Source organism: Palaemon carinicauda, chromosome 40 (assembly GCF_036898095.1).
Source record: "Palaemon carinicauda isolate YSFRI2023 chromosome 40, ASM3689809v2, whole genome shotgun sequence".
NCBI classification, from domain to species: Eukaryota; Metazoa; Arthropoda; class Malacostraca; order Decapoda; family Palaemonidae; genus Palaemon; species Palaemon carinicauda.
The window spans coordinates 52740818-52759386 of NC_090764.1; the positions used below are offsets into that span (position 1 = coordinate 52740818).

Below are 18569 nucleotides of genomic sequence, written 5' to 3' on the forward strand. Positions count from 1 at the left end.
CACCTTCAGCGATAATGTTCTTGAAAGTCTGGTTCACGTAAGTTTCAGCAGCGGCAGTGTCAGCGGAAGCAGACTCCCCATGCAGGGAAACGCTTTTCAGGGCGAAGCGTTTCTGAAACTTCGCGAACCATCCTTTGCTTGCGGAAAAACGTTTCTGAGGCTGGGAATCAGTGGATGTCCCTGGTTGAGGATCATCTGCATCATCATCATCTTCAGCATGGTTGCCGTCGTCGTCTTTAGGTTCCTTTGCAGCAAAATTCTCACATAAGCTCAAAGCCTTTGTTTGGATGGTGTTCGTATCCAACGCTATGTTCTTCTTCCGGCAGTCGGCAATCCACACAGCTAAAGCACCTTCCATGCGTACGATCGTTTTATTACGCGTTGTAACGACTCGCTTCGCTGATCTGCTAAAGGTGATTGCAGCAGTCTTTCTAATGTTCGCCTCGTCCTTCTTGATGTAGCGAACGGTGGATTCGTTGATGCCAAAATGGCGGCCGGCGGCCGCGTAACTTCTACCATCTTTTAACATGTCGAGAAGCGTAACCTTCTCAGCTATCGTCATCATCCTTCGGTGGCGTTTAGGCTCACTACCAGCCTTACTAGAAGCAGAACGCTTGGGAGGCATTGTAACAGAAAGTTCAACAAAAAGTTCAACTTAAAACAGTCGCACACAGCACAGATTAAACTTCACAAAATTAAGAACGTCTACTCAGCAATACGCGGAAAGAGAAAGTGAACGATGCAGCCCCGCGAGAACTTTGATGCTGCGGATAGAAGATGCGGGCAAAACACCAATCACAGGCTAGATAACAAAACTTGAGTTTTGATTCGTCATCTATCAGCGCTTGAACCAATCACAACCCGTCTTACAGTACTATGGCGCGTTGGTTACTCATAGAAGATGCCCCCGCGCATACTGAACGTACGTAGATTAAGTACAATACCGTAATAATAATAAATAATGATAATAATACTGTACAGTACAGTAATAATAATAATAATAATGATTAATAATAATAACAATAATAATTTTATTAACAACAACAACAATAATAATAATAATAACAATAATAATAAAAATTTACGTACGCTATTTTACGCCTCTCTCTCTCTCTCTCTCTCTCTCTCTCTCTCTCTCTCTCTCTCTCTCTCTCTCTCGTACGCTTACAGTATTCGAAATGTGATTTTTGCAACAAAGAATATTATTGGATGCAGTACTGTACTACGTACGTATACATACAAAAGATTCATGGAAAAGAAGCACATCCATTACAGTACACACCATTCTAATATGGTATGACTGCATCTGATTTGCGTTTCATGTTCGATTTAATTTTACTACGTACTGAATTATCGTATGATCACATTCTCTTTTCGTGTTTTATTTCTTTCTGTGCTGAATTATATATCATATGTAATGCAATGAACAATCAGTAAGAGCAGATATTACTAATTACAGTATTAATGGAATTACAGGTAACAAAATATCGTATTTGGTTGTCTTCAGATTTCGCGGTATTTTCGAATTTTCCGGAAAATCCGCGATATGTATATATATATGGGTTATGGGAAAACCCCGCGAAGTGGTGAATCCGCGATTGTCGAACCGCGAAGTAGCGAGGGTTCACTGTACAAACCACGCTATTTACATTGGGTGACTTACCCATTAGGTAGGGTGGAAAGTCCCCAGCCATACTGGCTTTGGCTTTACCCGGGGACTCAGAATCCGAGTGAGTCGCACTCGAGAAAAGGAGTCCCTGCACCTCACAAGTTCCTTGCTCCGCAAGGAACCGTGTGGCCTACATAAGCTTGTGTGTGAAGGAAGAAGTGTGACCCGTCCTAGGCAGTTGACCTGGAGTTCCAGAAGGAACTCTGGGTTAGGACGTTCCCAATACCACCTCGTCAGGGTATGGGGGACGCGACAGTATTGACTCAATACTCGGAACACAAGGAAGCATGGTTTACCTGCAGAGGTTCGAGGTCAGCTATGTAGAGACCAGGATGCTGCTTCCCCGTAGAGGGGATGATGAAGAAAGAAATAAGGGCCAGACATACTTCTTTCGTTCATGCAGACTAAAACCTGATAACAATGCCCTCAACCTTCTGCTACCTGTCCAAAAAGGAGCCTGAGGTTAGACCAGCTGTTGTGTAGCCACCACAGAGCGATAGAAAACGTATCGAGACTCCTGTGGGTCACGCCCTGCAGGAAGCGGGCTGCGAAGGTCATTAGACGCTTCCAGACTCCAGCTTGTAGCACCTGCGTCACAGAGGAGTATTACTCGAAGGCGAGGGACGTTGCGATGTATCCAACATCGTGCTGTAGGGCGACGTGACGGGGGAGGGTCTGGAGACAGGTCGAGATGAATGTCGTTGACCCCGGGCTGAAGAGATATACTGGTGACTCTCCCCCGTGTCCTCCTTGTGCTCCCAAATCGGCTGCAACTGAGGACAAACTGCAGCGGTTCCCAAAGCTAACCTCTCGATTCCTTTACTGTACTGGCAAGAAAGAGAAGGTCTTGGGACATCAGATACAAAATGGAGACTCGAAATCTTGAAGGAATTGGACCGAAGGGCCGGGACCCCCAGATTCTGAGTCTAGCCAACAACTCAGGAGCGAACCTGAATGTTGCCTTCCCCTCTTCCTTAGAAAGGGCGGAGTCGTACGAGACCAAGAAGATTGCTTACACACTGGACGTGGCCAGAGTGAGCAGGAGACCCAAGGCGGAATACAATCCGAGGCCTGTCGTAAAGGGTCTTGAGAAGATCTCTTAAAGGACTAAAAGTCCGAGCCATGCTCCAAGTTGGAGGTCTTCCTCCGACTAGGGCAGGGATGATCGTAGCTTCGTATGAGCGAGGAAAGATCCAGCGGGCAGGAAAAAGTATTCCTTTAAGCCTGAAGGTCAGGGAAAGGCTGAGCGACAGGCTTCATTGCCGAGAGCGGAAAGGAGTTTCCTCCCGCCGAAAGGCAATAAGACCGTTATTGCTGGAGAAGAGGCCTCAAGGGAAGAGGTATATCTCCCACGGCACCAACCACCGAAGACTCTTCACTTTGCCTGGAAGACCCCTGCGGATGACGCGACCTCCGTACCGCAACTGTAGCGGGTTGTCTCTTCTTGAGGAGGAGGCGTAGTGTCTCCAGGCATGAAGCCGAAGCGACGCCCCGGTTCGGGAGAGATGTCATAGTGTGGTTGTTTGAGTAGTCTGCGCCGTGGGAGAAGCTCTCCCGGGAGTTCCGTCAGGGGAAGCAGAGGGTCCAGAAACCGTTCTGCGCATAGTCCCAGTGGAGCTCTCCCATTGAAAGGTTGACAGACAATCTGGTCTTGTTGAGACCCATTGTCCACAGACAAAAAGGAGGGAAGACGCAGGCGTCGAAGTTGTCCCACCATCACCGGAATGCATCTTGCCAGAGTCTCGGGGTCTGAGACTGGGGGGAAGAACAGCGGAAGCTTGAGGTTCCAAGCTATCGCGATCAGGTCCCCCAGACCAGGACTTGCTGGTTACTCAAGGTCAAAGACCCCCAGGTACACTCTCTCTACGAGGTTCTGCTCGGATAGTCGGAGAGAACATTCCTCTGCCTGGAATGAAAGAGCCGATGGTGGTATTGAGAGTATCTCAATCATCCCGGTATCTCTACTGCAAGATGTGAAGGTGTGAAAATGCGTCCCCTGCTGGTTAGAACACGCCAGAATCATGAAGTCGACGCGCACGGGGCGACTCGGCAGGAGCTGTAGGATCTGTAGACGGGCCAGACTACGGCCCCTAAGCCTGCCTGAATGATGGAGAGGTATCCTTCAGGTCTTGACCATAGGCCTGGACCGGAACATGCGCCCCCCCCCCCCCCCTTTCCTTTGACGAGTTCAAGAACAGCATCAAGAATGTGGGGAAAGACCGAGAATATCCACTACCATCAAGAGGTTCCATAGGTCAACACCCATTGCAGGTCCAATAGTTCCGCTGGTCCCATAGGGGCCAGGAAGTCCGGTTAAACATTGCCTGAAACCACCGGAACTTGGACCGCCCCACATGGAACTTATCCTGAGGCGACCGTTCGGACTATAGACGGGTCAATAAGGAAAAGAGAACTAGGAAACGTTCCAAGGTAGGGCTGAAAGCTCTGCTTGACTGAGAACAGGTAATGCAACTCTCCTCAGTCTTGCCACAGTCAACTGAAAGGAAGGCTCGGAGGATGTGGCAACAGAATCTGGCGTCCCCAGGTGGTCACCCATCCAAGTACCGACCAGAACCGACGTTGCTTAACCTCGCTGGACGGACGAGAAGCGGGGTTTCCAACGTGGTAAGGCCGTTGACTCAATATCATGGCCAGATACTCCAGATGTTGAGGCAGAAGAAGAGAAGGCTCCAAGCAAAATACCATGAACCCACACTCATGGTAAGCATCCGGAAGCTTGTCCCGGCGCTGAGGAAGGTCGAACCCGAGCCTACCGGAGTTGACCAGCCCTCCAAAAAGCAAAGGAGGCGGAAGCCTGCACCTGAGCGGCCATGAGGAAAGCAGGGAGAGTTCTCTGGGGAAAAAAACCTGCTATGCCACGGCGGGATAGCCACACTGCATCATAAGCAGGAATACTTGCAGTCTAGGCTGAATTCGACGAGCTCCCTGGAAGATGGATGGAATGGAAACTGAAAGTACCCGTCCTGTCACCTCGTTACCAGTCTGATCGATTCTGCTGTTCTACGCTGGCCGAAGTTTGTTCGACAAACTTGATCAGGGCTGAGAGGTCGACTACGGAACTCCCCTCTCAGATCCTTCCTTACAAGAAAGGATCGACTGAAGAGGCCGGGGGTGAAGCCGTCGATGATCCTATGGAGGACTTTCGCCTAAGGTATGGATCATTCTGCCCAACCGGGCAACTCTTGCCGACGCTATGGCATAGAGGTTCAGAGACACTGAATTCGTTGACAGAGACAGCAGGCGCGATATCCTTGGCTGATCACAGAGATTGTGCGGGAATGGGCATCGGGAAGCTGTCATCCGGATGAGTAACCTTAAGCATCCTCCCAGCGAGAAACCTGCAATCCTAGAGTTCGTGAACTCTGCCGCTCCTTTTAGGACTATGCCCCCCCCCCCCCCCCCCCCCCCCCCCGGGGGAGCCTCCCGTACCATCTGTTCCTGACAGGAGGAAACTGCAATTGGACACCTTGTCCCAGTTGTCGTAGCCGATAACTTAGGCCGACGTGGTTGAAAGAAAAGGGCGCTGGAGCCCTGCAGAGTCTGGAAGAAAGCGCCTAGGAGGAGTGAAAACGGAAGTCGACTTCCTCCGCACAGCCGCTGTCTAAGTCTCTGTCCTTGGGCACAAACAAACTCTTCTCAAGGATGGAAGGGTGTCTGAGGTTGTCGACCTCCAGAGATGAGACACCCGAAGGAAGCCCTCAGTCAGAGCGTCCAGATGGTACAACATCGAGCTTGTCCGCAAGTTAGATACTTAACGACGAAAGGCCAAGGTGCCTGAGCCCGAGAGGAGGAAAGTACCCATGATCTTCCTGTAGCTTCCTTGAACCAAACCTCGGGCCATAACCGAGGAGGGAAAGGACCTGGTAAGCCCCCAGAAGAAGGGGTAAGCAGTCACCCCTTGGCCGATGGAGAAATCTCGAACGGAAACCCCCCCCCCCCGCCAAAAATCCTTCCAGGGAATGACGGGGAAGGGCTAACCCAGGTTCTGGAAAGAGGAGTGTTGCTCAGACCTCCATGAAGTTTCTTCCTATTCTTGCAAGTGCCATGCTCTGCGTTTACGGGGTGAGGCCGTGTTCTGGAAATACGCTCCAGAAGAACTCGCCAGGCTGGCCATGCTGCGAAAACCCCAATGGGAATCGTGGTCGCAATCGCCCTGGAGCTCGCGCGATGGTAATTCAAAGATTTGCGCGTGGGTGAACGTGGAAGCGCCCATGCGCGGTCACGCAGGAACGCAAACGAAGGTGAGCGAAGGAGCGCAGAAGGAGGGCGAGCGTGGTAGGAAGGGCGAGAGCTGGTGGTCGGCAAGCGATAACCCATAGACGAGCAATGGATACTGCAAGAATTAAGCCGACGTTCGTGCGAAGAAACACCGTCGGTTCGCGCGACGCAACACCGTCGGTTCGCGCGACGGAACACCGTCCGTCCGCGTGACGGAATACCGTTGGTTCGCGCGCAGGCGAACATTAGAGAGCATGTGCGCGGACGCGCATGAGCGTAGACGTGCAGGCACGTGGGCGTGTGGGCGCGCAGGCGAGCGGTCGCGCGGGCGCGCAGGCGAGCGGGCGCGCAGGCGAGCGGGCGCGCAGGCGAACGGTCGCGAGGGTGGGCAGGTGAATGAGCGCGAGTCCGAGGCGGCGAACGCAAGCGTTAGCGCGATGGCGAGGAAACGTGCTGCCGCGTGGGCGAGGAAGACCGCTGGCGATATGGATCAACAGGCGATCCTTGGTGAGCTGGTGAGCGCTAACGCGCAGGTTGGCGATGGCGCGTTGTGGCATGTCGACGTGTTGGCGAGCGATGGCGTGCAGCATGAGCAGGTGAGCGATCGCGCGATGGCGAGCATCATGCGCAGGTGGGCGATCGCTCAATGGCGAGCAGCATGCGCAGGTGGGCGATCGCGCGATGGCGAGCAGCATGCGCAGGTGGGCGATCGCGCGATGGCGAGCAGCATGCGCAGGTGGGCGATCGCGCGATGGCGAGCAGCATGCGCAGGTGGGCGATGGCGAGCTAGTACCTAGCGAACCATGTTCCTTTAGAAGCGTTGGAGAACGTTGGCGCGCCGGCTGTAACACATGCGGGCGATCCGGAGATCGCCAAGAGACAGGTGATTGCTGACGTGTAGAACGCTGTTGAATAGGCGATACTAAAATCGCCTGTGCGCGCTGGCACGCAGGTGAACGCTGGCGAGCAGGTGATCGCTGGCGAGCTGATGATCGCTGGCGACCTGATGATCGCTGACGAGCAGAAGGCAACGCGTGGAAGCCTGCGCATAGAAGAAGAGTCCTTGACCCAGACCTGAACCGAAGTTCTAGATCGCGAGGGCGAACGTGGGCGCACAGGGCGCGTAATAGGAACCAACAGGAACAGCAGGGATGATCATCATGAGAGCGCTGACGAACAGGAGAGCGCTGGCGAAAGGAGAGCGCTAGCGATCAGGAAGCGCTGATGAGCAGGAGAGCGCCTGTGCGCTAACACTGAGCAGGAGCAGGAGAGAACACAGCAGAAGGGCGCGCAGGGGAACCCTGACACTCAAGAGAAGAACCCCCGTGGGAGGCAACCCTTTGCCCCGAAGGGAACGTTGTCCGTCGGGGACAGATGTCCATCGGAAGACCGTTGCCTGTCCGCCGGGAGACTGATGTCCGTTGGAAGACCGTTGTCCGTCGGGAAGACCGTTGCCCGTCGGAAGACGAGATCAGACTGCTGTCCATCTGCACCAAGGCGGAAGATCAAAAAGAAGGAGTTGTAGGCTGCAAACGGAGATTCAAAAAGGCGCCTCTTAGCACCCTTATAGAGAGATGAGAGGCCCTTACGACGAGGCGGACGGTGGGCCTTACGGCGAAGGAGGCCAACAGCAACAGCAGCAGAGGAATCCTCCGAAGAGGAGTCTCTATGAGTGTACTCTCTCGCGAACGAAAGAGAAACACTTCGTAGAAGAGACTGGTCAGCCAGTGACCTAAAAGGAGCAATCCTCCAAAGAGGGGCTCCTGCAGTTGCCCAGCCCCTTGAGCGAAACTGCAGGTGTGACCGCTCAGCACCAAGAGCATAGTCCCACGAAAAAAAGGCAAGAGAAGAACCCCCCAAAAGGGGAAAAACTCAAGCCTGGACAGGAAAAACTTCCCTCGAAAGGAAAGTTACCCGCCCAAGGAGGCAAGCCTCCTGAGAGTTCTAAAATGAACTGGAGAGCTGTCCGTCGTCACGGGAGTACTGTACTTCCAGTAGAAGGAGACACGCCCCTGACAAAAATACAAGGGGGGAGGCAGCAACAGCCAAATTCCAAGGCCTCAACAAGACAGCTCACACCGTTGCCATATTACAGAAACGAACTAGATCGGTAACTGTAAAATAATAAAACAAAAATCATTAGTACACATTCATTCCCCCGGGAAGGCTCCGAAGAGGAATCCCGAGGGAAAGGAAACAAGAATTACACAACAGGCACGTGCCCTCACAACCACTTACACTCACGGAAGGAGAGCTGTAACTAAAACAGAATTATAACAATTATAATTATGAAACTATGTAATTATGTAATTTAAAAATGAATGAACACTAAAGAAAGAAAGAAAACCCCGAAAGGAATCGTTCTACAAGCTGAAAAATTAACAACTACAATTAGATTCATAAACTAATTGAGACAAACGTACGGCGTAGCAACCCCCCCACACGGAAAGGAAGCTACAAGGGCGTAGTAACACGTAGTAAAAGGGTGAACGACCTCAAGAGAGAGAGAGAGAGAGAAAGACCGAAGTCAAACTCGATCGCCACCCATAAAATTACGCCGTGGTGGCCTAACTGCCGAGGACTCCACGTAGATATCTTACACTACACACACACAACACTGAAAAGGAAACTTACTGATTTCTATACTCAAATATATATACAAACATGAAAACATGTTTACATATATATAGTAAAAGAAAAGTAAGCGATTAAGTAAAGACAAAACAAACAATGGCTGCCAAGAGAGGACCAAGACAGAGACGTCTGTCACAGTCCGAGCCAAAAGTGAAAGTGAGCATTCATCTGTGTGTGAGGGGGGGAGGGGTAGCTAGCTACCACTCCCCTGCCCCCCCCCCCCCCCCGCTAAATAGCGCGGGGGTTATACACCCTCGTTAAATTCTAATGGCTCGCCCTTTCAGCTGCGCTAAAAGGTAAACCCAATGTAAATACAGTAGCGTGGTTTGTATTTCGGTTACGGAACAAAATAATTTTAATAGTTTTGATAATTATAATTTCAATAATTTCATTAATAATAATAATAGCAATATGTTATTTTCATTAGTAAAATAAATTTTTGAATATACTTACCAGATAATCATGTAGCTGTCAACTCCGTTGCCCGACAGAATTCTACGGAAGGGATACGCCAGCGATCGCTATACAAGAGGGGGGTGTACTCACAAGCGCCACCTGTGGCCAGGTACTGCAGTACTTCTTGTTGACACCACTTCAATTTTTCCTCGGTCCACTGGTTCTATGGGGAGGAAGGGTGGGTCAATTAAATCATGATTATCGGGTAAGTATATTCAAAAATTTATTTTACTAATGAAAATAACATTTTTCAATATTAAACTTACCCGATAATCATGTAGCTGATTCACACCCAGGGAGGTGGGTGAAAACCAGTGTACATGTATATCAAGAAGCTAAGTATCCCGTATTTCATATTATCAGTTATTCAAAATAACAATGAAATTACAAGTACCTGGTAAGGAAGTCGACTTGAGCCATTACTCTGCCTTAAATAAGTTCGTCTTCCTTACTGAGCGCAGCGTTCCTCTTAGGAGGCTGAACAACCCATACTAAAGGACCTCATCACAACCTTTAACCTCGGCGCTTCTCAAGAAAGAATTGACCACCCGCCAAATCAACAAGGATGTGGAAGGCTTCTTAGCCAACCGTACAACCCATAAAAAGTATTCAAGAGAAAGGTTAAAAGGTTATGGGATTATGGGAATGTAGTGGCTGAGCCCTCGCCTACTACTGCATTCGTTGCTACGAATGGTCCCAGGGTGTAGCAGTACTCGTAAAGAGACTGGACATCTTTGAGATAGAATGATGCGAACACTGACTTGCTTCTCCAATAGGTTGCATCCATAACACTCTGCAGAGAATGGCTCTGTTTGAAGGCCACTGAAGTAGCCACAGCTCCCACTTCATGTGTCCTTACCTTCAGCAAAGCAAGGTCTTCTTCCTTCAGATGAGAATGTGCTTCTCTAATCAGAAGCCTGAATAGTAAGAAACTGAGTTCTTAGAACTTGGAAAAGAAGGTTTCTTGATAGCACACCATAAGGCTTCTGATTGTCCTCGTAAAGGTTAAGACCTTTTTAGATAGTACCTAAGAGCTCTAACTGGGCAAAGTACTCTCTCCAGTTCATTCCCCACCAAGTTGGACAGGCTTGGGATCTCGAACGACTTAGGCCAAGGACGTGAAGGAAGCTCGTTTAGCAAAAACCGAGCTGCAAGGAACATGTAGCCGTTTCAGATGTGAAAACAATGATCCTGCTGAAGGTGTGGATCTCACTTACTCTTTTAGCTGTTGTCAAGCACACGAGGAAAAGAGTTTTTAATGTGAGGTCCTAAAAAGAGGCTGATTGGAGAGGTTCAAATCTTGATGACATAAGGAACCTTAGGACCACGTCTAGATTCCAGCCTGGAGTGGACAACCGACGTTCCTTTGAGGTCTCAAAAGACCTAGGGAGGTCCTGTAGATCTTTGTTGGTGGAAAGATCCAAGCCTCTGTGGCGGAAAACCGCTGCCAACATACTTCTGTAACCCTTGATCGTAGGAGCTGAAAGGGATCTTACTTTCCTTAGATATAACAGGAAGTCAGCAATCTGGGTTACAGTGGTACTGGTTGAGGAAACTGCATTGGTCTTGTACCAGCTACGGAAGACTTCCCCTTGAGACTGATAGATTCTGAGAGTGGATGTTCTCCTTGCTTTGGCAATCGCTCTGGCTGCCTCCTTCGAAAAGCCCCTAGCTCTTGAGAGTCTTTCGAAAGTCTGAAGGCAGTCAGACGAAGAGCGTGGAGGTTTGGGTGTACCTTCTTTACGTGAGGTAGACGTAGAAGGTTCACTCCTAGAGGAAGAGTCCTGGGAATGTCGACCAGCCATTGCAGTACCTCTAAGAACCATTCTCTCGCGGGCCAGAGCGGAGCCAACCAACGTCAGCCGTGTCCCTTTGCGAGAGGAGAACTTCTGAAGTACCCTGTTGACAATCTTGAACGGCGGGAATGCATACAGGTCGAGATGGAACCAATCCAGCAGAAAAGCATCCACGTGAACTGCTGCTGGGTCTGGAATCGGAGAACAATACAACAGGAGTCTCTAGGTTAGCGAGGTAGCGAACAGATCTATGGTTGGCTGACCCCACAGGGCCCAAAGTCTGCTGCAAACATTCTTGTGAAGGGTCCACTCTGTGGGGATGACCTGACCCTTCCGGCTGAGGTGATCTGCCATGACATTCATACCGCCCTGAATGAACCTCGTTACCAGCGTGAGCTTTCGATCTTTAGACCAGATGAGGAGGTCCCTTGCGATCTAGAACAACTTCACAAAAGAGTCCCTCCCTGCTTGAAGATGTAAGCCAGGGCTGTGGTGTTGTCAGAGTCCACCTCCACCACTTTGTTAAGCTGGAGGGACTTGAAGTTTATCAAGGCCAGAAGAACCGCCAACAACTCCTTGCAATTGATGTGAAGTGTCCTTTGTTCCTGATTCCATGTTCCCGAGCATTCCTGTCCGTCCAAAGTCGCACCCCAGCCCGTGTCTGATGCGTCCGAGAGGAGAAGGCGGTCGGGTTTCTGAACAGCCAAAGGTAGACTTCCTTGAGAAGAAAGCTGTTCTTACACCACGCGAGAGAAGACCTCCTCTCTTCGGAAACAGGAACTGAGACCGTCTCTAGCGTCATGTCCTTTATCCAGTGAGCAGCTAGATGATACTGAAGGGGGGGAGGTGGAGTCTCCCTAACACGATGAACAGGGCCAGCGATGAAAGTGTCCCTGTTAGACTCATCCACTACCTGACTGAGCATCGGTTCCTTCTCAGCATGCTCTGGATGCATTCTAGGGCTTGGAAGATCCTTGGGGCCGACGGAAAAGCCCGAAAAGCTCGACTCTGAAGATCCATACCCAGGGAGACAATGGTCTGGGATGGGACGAGCTGAGACTCCTCAAAATTGACCAGGAGGCCCAGTTCCTTGGTCAGATCCATAGTCCATCTGAGAATCTCCAGACAGCGACGACTTGTGGGAGCTCTTAAAAGCCAGTCGTCTGACGGAGCCGGACACAAGATCATGGTACTGCTGCACAGTCTGTGAACTGTCAACCATGGGGAAGCGAGGAAGTACAGTGACAACCCGAAGCTGTCTAGACTGTCTGGGTCGTACAGACAACTCCTTATCGGGTTGCTGAGGTTGCCGCACTGCGTCACAACAAGTCACTTCTGCTGGTTGTTGAACGTCTTCCCAGTGACACACTGACTCCGTAAACAAAAAAATCCTCTAACAAGGACTAAGCTTGGACTGCATGTCTTGCAACACAGCTCAAGGTCTATGGGAGCAGGTGTGGTAACAGACGGGGTTAGCGACTGAAGTGGAACCATTACCTTACCTGGGAGCATGTTATGCTTAAATAAAAGTCCATAGGAGGCTACGCAGCTAAAGGCTCCTCTCCAAATGACAGAGTCCTCAAGGGAATATCAGAAGGAGGGAGAAAAGCACTTTCTCATCTACAGGGACCATATCCGAGAAAAGTTAAGTTCTCTCAGTGAGGGTTTCACTGGTGCAAAAGCAGCAGACTAGAAGGCAACGTTATGAAACTGCTTGACAGTCTAGTGAGTTGGCAACAACCAAAGATGTGTGACTGAGAAGCATGCGGTAAGGTATGCAGAGCATGTTGTATGCAGAGCATGCTGTATGCAGAGCATGCTGTATGCAGAGCATGCTGTATGCAGAGCATGCTGTATGTAGAGCATGCTGTAAGGTAAGCAGAGCGTGTTGCATGGCGGGTAACATTTCTCAGAAATTCCATGACCAGTGCTAGAGTGAGTAATATCGCATTACCGTCCATTGAAAGTGCACGTGCCGAGGGAATTGATTTAGACTGTTTTGTTGATGAATTTGATAGCCGACATGATAATCGTAGAATTAAGCTACACTAAATGTACTATAATCTACTTCACCTCAGGAAAGGGAAACTCGCCCTGTTGGCAACACTGCATTACTTCATGCATGCTTGCATGGGGTTTTAATATCAACATAATATTTACCTTACATTCATAACTCATGATTCATTTTTGTTTTGAAGATATTTTGCCATATTTTGCGATATTGTTAAAAATATATTGCAAGGAATACATATATATTTTTATATAAGTAATACAAATAACCTCCATTATCATAATGTTTGTGTAGGCATACATGTATATGATTACAAATGCAAGTTATGAAAGGGATGAGGTGTTATTATTGTCATTTGTTATTTCCAAGTTGAATGGGAAGAGGCTCAAGTTGAGGAGAAAGTGGCAGATGCATGCGTTGAGGTGGCTGACTCATAGCATGAGGTTGCTGCCTCAAGAGTTGCGCTTGCTGTAAGGGTTGCGGATGCGCAGTAGCAGGTTCCTGAGGAACGAGTTAAGGTTCCTGAGGTGTGAGCTGCGAGAGTTGAGGTAGCGGCTGTGCAGAACGCAGTTCTTGTCTCGCGAGTTGAGGTTCCTGAGGTGCTAGCCTAAGGAGTTGAGGCTCTCGCCTTGATTGAGGTCGCTGCAGCGAGTGCTGAGGTGGCTGCCTCATTGATGGAAGAGGTTGTCGTACCTCAAGAGATTGTTGCCTCGCTGGTGGAACCGCAAGCGGAAGCGGAGGAAGTAAGGCATAAGATTCCTGCTCCCATTGCTGAGGTTGCCTTAAGGAAGGCGGAGGTTGCTGCACACCGCTGGTAACTGGCAACTCAGTACGCGGTAAGGTATCCTGAGGAACCTCAACATCGTACGCCTGGCAGACTGGACTGCGGTGAGGCGGAGCGATCGCAGGAGGAGGTGTAACCTTCTCAGCCTGACACTCACGCATTAAGACCGCAAGCTGTGACTGCATGGACTGCAGCAAAGTCATCTTGGGGTCGGCAGACGCTAAGGTCTGCTGAGGCAAAGCCTTAACAGAAGATGAGGTCTGTTGCGGCATCACCTTACCTCTCTTAGGAGGTGTGCAGTCACCTGATGACTGCGGAGAGTCAGAGCTAACCCAATGACTGCATCCGGGTTGTTGAACTCTAGAGGTCTGGACTTTACGTTTAAGAGGTCTTGAGACCTGAGTCCAGCGTTATCTCCCCGAAATTTCTTCTGCAGACGAGTAAAATAAGGGCTCAATCGTCTGCGGGTGGGAGTGACGGTCTCTGTAAGACACGCCCGCAACCACCGAGGATACTTCTGTGCGCCGATCAAGGCCTGCCGAACCCTTTTGCCCTTCGACATTGCTTCTCCCCTGGGCTTGGGAGCTTGCAAGAGGTCCCGGACTGGGAGGACGACTGGCACGCAAGAAGTCCCCTCACGCACAACACTGACACACTTTGCGCTAATCACTTATCACTTTTGAATTTCTGTTTGCACTTATTTCACTGAACTCGAAACTTTAAGTGGTTTGTACCTGAAACACGCAATTCTATCCTTCTTTAAAAGTTAGTAATTGCGAAAACAGAATTACAATGTAACAGAAAAATCTAATGAAAGATAAATAATTCAGTGGCTGGAAAGAGACTAAACACTAGATCAAATAAACTACGTTTAAAATCTCTCACCGCATAAAGCTTGAGAACAAGAATAAACTCTAGAAACGTTTACCTTCTTCCCCTAAAGAGACTAGGGAGAAGAGCAAAAACGATAACAACGTTACTCGCTTGAACGAAACGTTTATCCAGCTCTCTCTCCCTCCGTCTCTATCTCTCTCTCTCTCTCTCTCTAGACTTAGAACCTGAGAGAAGAGCCCAATCATATATACTCGTTAAAACATATTATTGTTAAAGGAAAAAAACTGAAAGATTTCCCAAATAAAAAGTTCCTTTATTAGAATTAAAACCATTAAGCTAAGAAAGAATGAACAAAACGTTATAAACGGTTTACTCTTACTGCAACGTGACACCGTGAAAATTCTCTCTCTATCGTAACGATAGAGCGCAAGTTGAACGTTCTGAACGTCAACAACTGCAGAGACAAAACAAAACGTTAGTTCAACTTTGAAACAGTACGAGACTATCAAAGAAATTCTTTCAAAAACATTAAAATAGCATAATATGTTAACAGGTAAAACCGAAATGACGGGCTCAATGTTAATTAACTTCGGTACAAGAAAAGACCGCCTACTATTAGGAAAGGTCGAATATAAACAAATATAAAAATTAATTTTAATAATTTTATAAAAAAGGAAGTTAATCGAAGAGGCCTATAAAAGGCGGAGAGATATAAAATAAATCTATAACTTTTGTTAAGCAAAATTAAGAAAGAGAGTCTATACTCTCTTAGACACCAACACTTCCGTCTAAGGGAAGGGTCGGCCATTTAAAGGTGAAAGAGAGTTCATACTCTCTTCGTCACCATAATTAATCAAATTAATTCCAAAAGCTAGCTAAGCTAATAATAAAACTTCCTGAATAGCGAAAGCTGAAATCTTAGAGCAATACTTCACCAAAAACCGTGAACAAGACTCCAAAATTATAAGCGTATCCATGAACGTCTTGCCGGAAGCACGACAGAGGAAAAATTGAAGTGGTGTCAACAAGAAGTACTGCAGTACCTGGCCACAGGTGGCGCTTGTGAGTACACCCCCCTCTTGTATAGCGATCGCTGGCGTATCCCTTCCGTAGAATTCTGTCGGGCAACGGAGTTGACAGCTACATGATTATCGGGTAAGTTTAATATTGAAAAAATAATAATAATAATAATAATAATAATAATAATAACAATAATAATGACAATAATAATAATGATAAAAATAATAATAATAATAATAATAATAATAATAATAATTTCAAAGTTATTAAAATTATTACTGTATTATTGAAATCATCATTATCAAAATTATTTTTATCATCAAAACAATTGCAATTTTTAGTTATTAAAATGACTGAAATAACTAAAATTAAAATGACTGAAATAACTAAAATCATAACAATAAAACAATTAAAATTATTATTATCAACAGAACTATCAAAATCCTTATTATTATTTCTGGGTCGACCTGTGACGCCCGTTATTATTATTATTATTGAAATTATTAACTTTCAAAATTTACTAAAATCATTATCATTAAAATGATATTTTAATTATAAAATAAATTTTTGAATATACTTACCCGGTGAATATATAATAGCTGCTGTCTCCGGCGGCTCGACAGAAAAACACAAAAACTCGCGAGCGATCGCTATGAAGGTTGCGGGTGTGGCCACCAGCGCCAACTATCGGCCAGATACCGCATATACATGTAAACAGCTCCAATTCTTCTCATCCCGCTGGTTCTCTATCGGGGTAAGTATATTCAAAAATTTATTTTATAATTAAAATATCATTTTTAAATATTTAACTTAGCCGGTGAATATATAATAGCTGATTCACACCCATGGTGGTGGTTAGAGACCAGAATTAATAAAGTTTGACAGCGTACATGCTTAGAGTTTTTGACAGTTATATCATAACAAAACCCAAATATATATAGGTACCTGGTAAGGAAGTTGACTTAGACGATTACTCTGCCTTGTTAGTCTGTCTTCCTCACGAAGCCCAGCGATCCTCTTAGGATGCTGAAAGACTCCCAGGAGCTGAAGTATCAAGGGCTGCAACCCATACAACAGGACCTCATCAAACCCCTAATCTGGGCGCTCTCAAGAAATGACATTTGACCACCCGCCAAATCAACCAGGATGCGAAAGGCTTCTTAGCCTTCCGTACAACCCAAAAACAAGATTAAAAACATTTCAAGAGACAGATTAAAAGGATATTGGAATTAAGGGAATGTAGTGGTAGAACCCTCACCCACTACTGCACTCGCTGCAACGAATGGACCCAGTGTGTAGCAGTCCTCGTAAAGAGTCTGGACATCTTTTAAGTAAAATGACGCGAATACCGACTTGCTTCTCCAAAACGTCGCGTCCATAATACTTTGCAGAGATCTATTTTGCTTAAAGGCCACGGAAGTTGCTATAGCTCTTACTTCGTGCGTCTTAACCTTAAGCAAGCATCGGTCTTTTTCATTCAAGTGAGAATGAGCCTCTCGTATTAAAAATCTGATAAAATATGACAAAGCATTCTTTGACATCGGCAATGATGGTTTCTTAACTGAGCACCATAAGGCCTCAGATCCACCTCGTAAGGACTTAGTACGAGCTAAGTAGAACTTAAGAGCTCTAACTGGACACAGCACTCTTTCAAGTTCGTTGCCTAAGATCTCTGACAGGCAAAGTATATCAAAGGACTTAGGCCAAGAACGAGAAGGCAGTTCATTTTTGGCCAGGAAACCAAGTTGAAGTAAACATGTGGCTTTTTCTGTAGAAAAGCCGATGTTCTTACTGAAGGCATGAATTTCACTGACCCTTTTAGCCGAAGCCAAGCACACTAGGAAAAGCGTCTTGAGGGTGAGATCCTTCAGGGAGGCTGAATGTAATGGCTCAAACCTGTCTGACATGAGGAACCTTAGGAACACGTCTAAGTTCCATCCAGGAGTTGCCAAACGACGTTCCTTAGAGGTCTCGAAAGACTTAAGGAGATCTTGGAGATCTTTATTGTTGGAAAGATCTAAGCCTCTATGACGAAAGACCGAAGCCAACATGCTCCTGTAGCCCTTAATCGTGGGAGCTGAGAGGGAGCGAACATTTCTCAGATGTAAAAGAAAATCTGCGATTTGGGCTACAGAGGTACTGGAAGAGGACACAGATGCTGTCTTGCACCAGTCTCGAAAGACTTCCCACTTCGACTGGTATACTCTGATGGTAGAAGCTCTCCTAGCTCTCGCAATCGCATTGGCTGCCTCCTTCGAAAAGCCTCGAGCTCTTGAGAGTCTTTCGATAGTCTGAAGGCAGTCAGACGAAGAGCGGGGAGGCTTTGATGAACATTCTTTACGTGGGGCTGACGTAAGAGATCTACCCTTAGAGGAAGACTTCTTGGAATGTCTACCAGCCATTGAAGTACCTCGGTGAACCACACTCTCGCGGGCCAGAGGGGAGCAACCAACGTCAACCTTGTCCCTTCGTGCGAGGCGAACTTCTGCAGTACCTTGTTGACTATCTTGAATGGTGGGAATGCATATAAGTCCAGATGAGACCAATCCAGTAGAAACGCGTCTATGTGGATCGCCTCTGGATCTGGGACTGGTGAGCAATAGATTGGTAACCTTTTGGTCAACGAGGTGGCAAAGAGGTCTATGGTGGGTTGACCCCAAGTCGCCCAAAGACTCTTGCACACGTCCTTGTGGAGGGTCCATTCCGTGGGTATCACCCGACCCCTCCGACTGAGACAGTCTGCCAAGACGTTCAAGTCCCCCTGGATGAATCTCGTCAACAGGGAGATGCCTCGATTTCTTGACCATATGAGAAGGTCCCTTGCGATCTCGAACAGCGTGAGGGAGTGTGTGCCTCCTTGCTTGGAGATGTACGCCAAAGCTGTGGTGTTGTCTGAGTTGACCTCTACCACTTTGTTTCGAAGAAAGCTTTCGAATTTCATCAAGGCCAAGTGGACTGCTAATAGCTCCTTGCCGTTGATGTGCATGCTCTTCTGACTTGAGGTCCACAGACCCGAGCATTCCCGACCGTCCAGGGTCGCACCCAACCCAAATCCGACGCGTCTGAGAACAACACGTGGTTTGGGTTCTTGACTGCTAGGGATAGTCCCTCTCTCAGACTGATATT

At 47.8% G+C, this 18569-nt stretch overlaps 1 protein-coding gene and 1 pseudogene across 2 annotated transcripts in view; both read right to left on the reverse strand.

Moving 5' to 3' along the window:
- Nucleotides 1-18569, reverse strand: part of LOC137631782 (GDP-D-glucose phosphorylase 1) — a 162718-nt gene that overhangs the window by 120358 nt on the left and 23791 nt on the right. The window lies entirely within an intron of this gene.
- Nucleotides 4190-4308, reverse strand: LOC137632090 (5S ribosomal RNA; annotated as a pseudogene).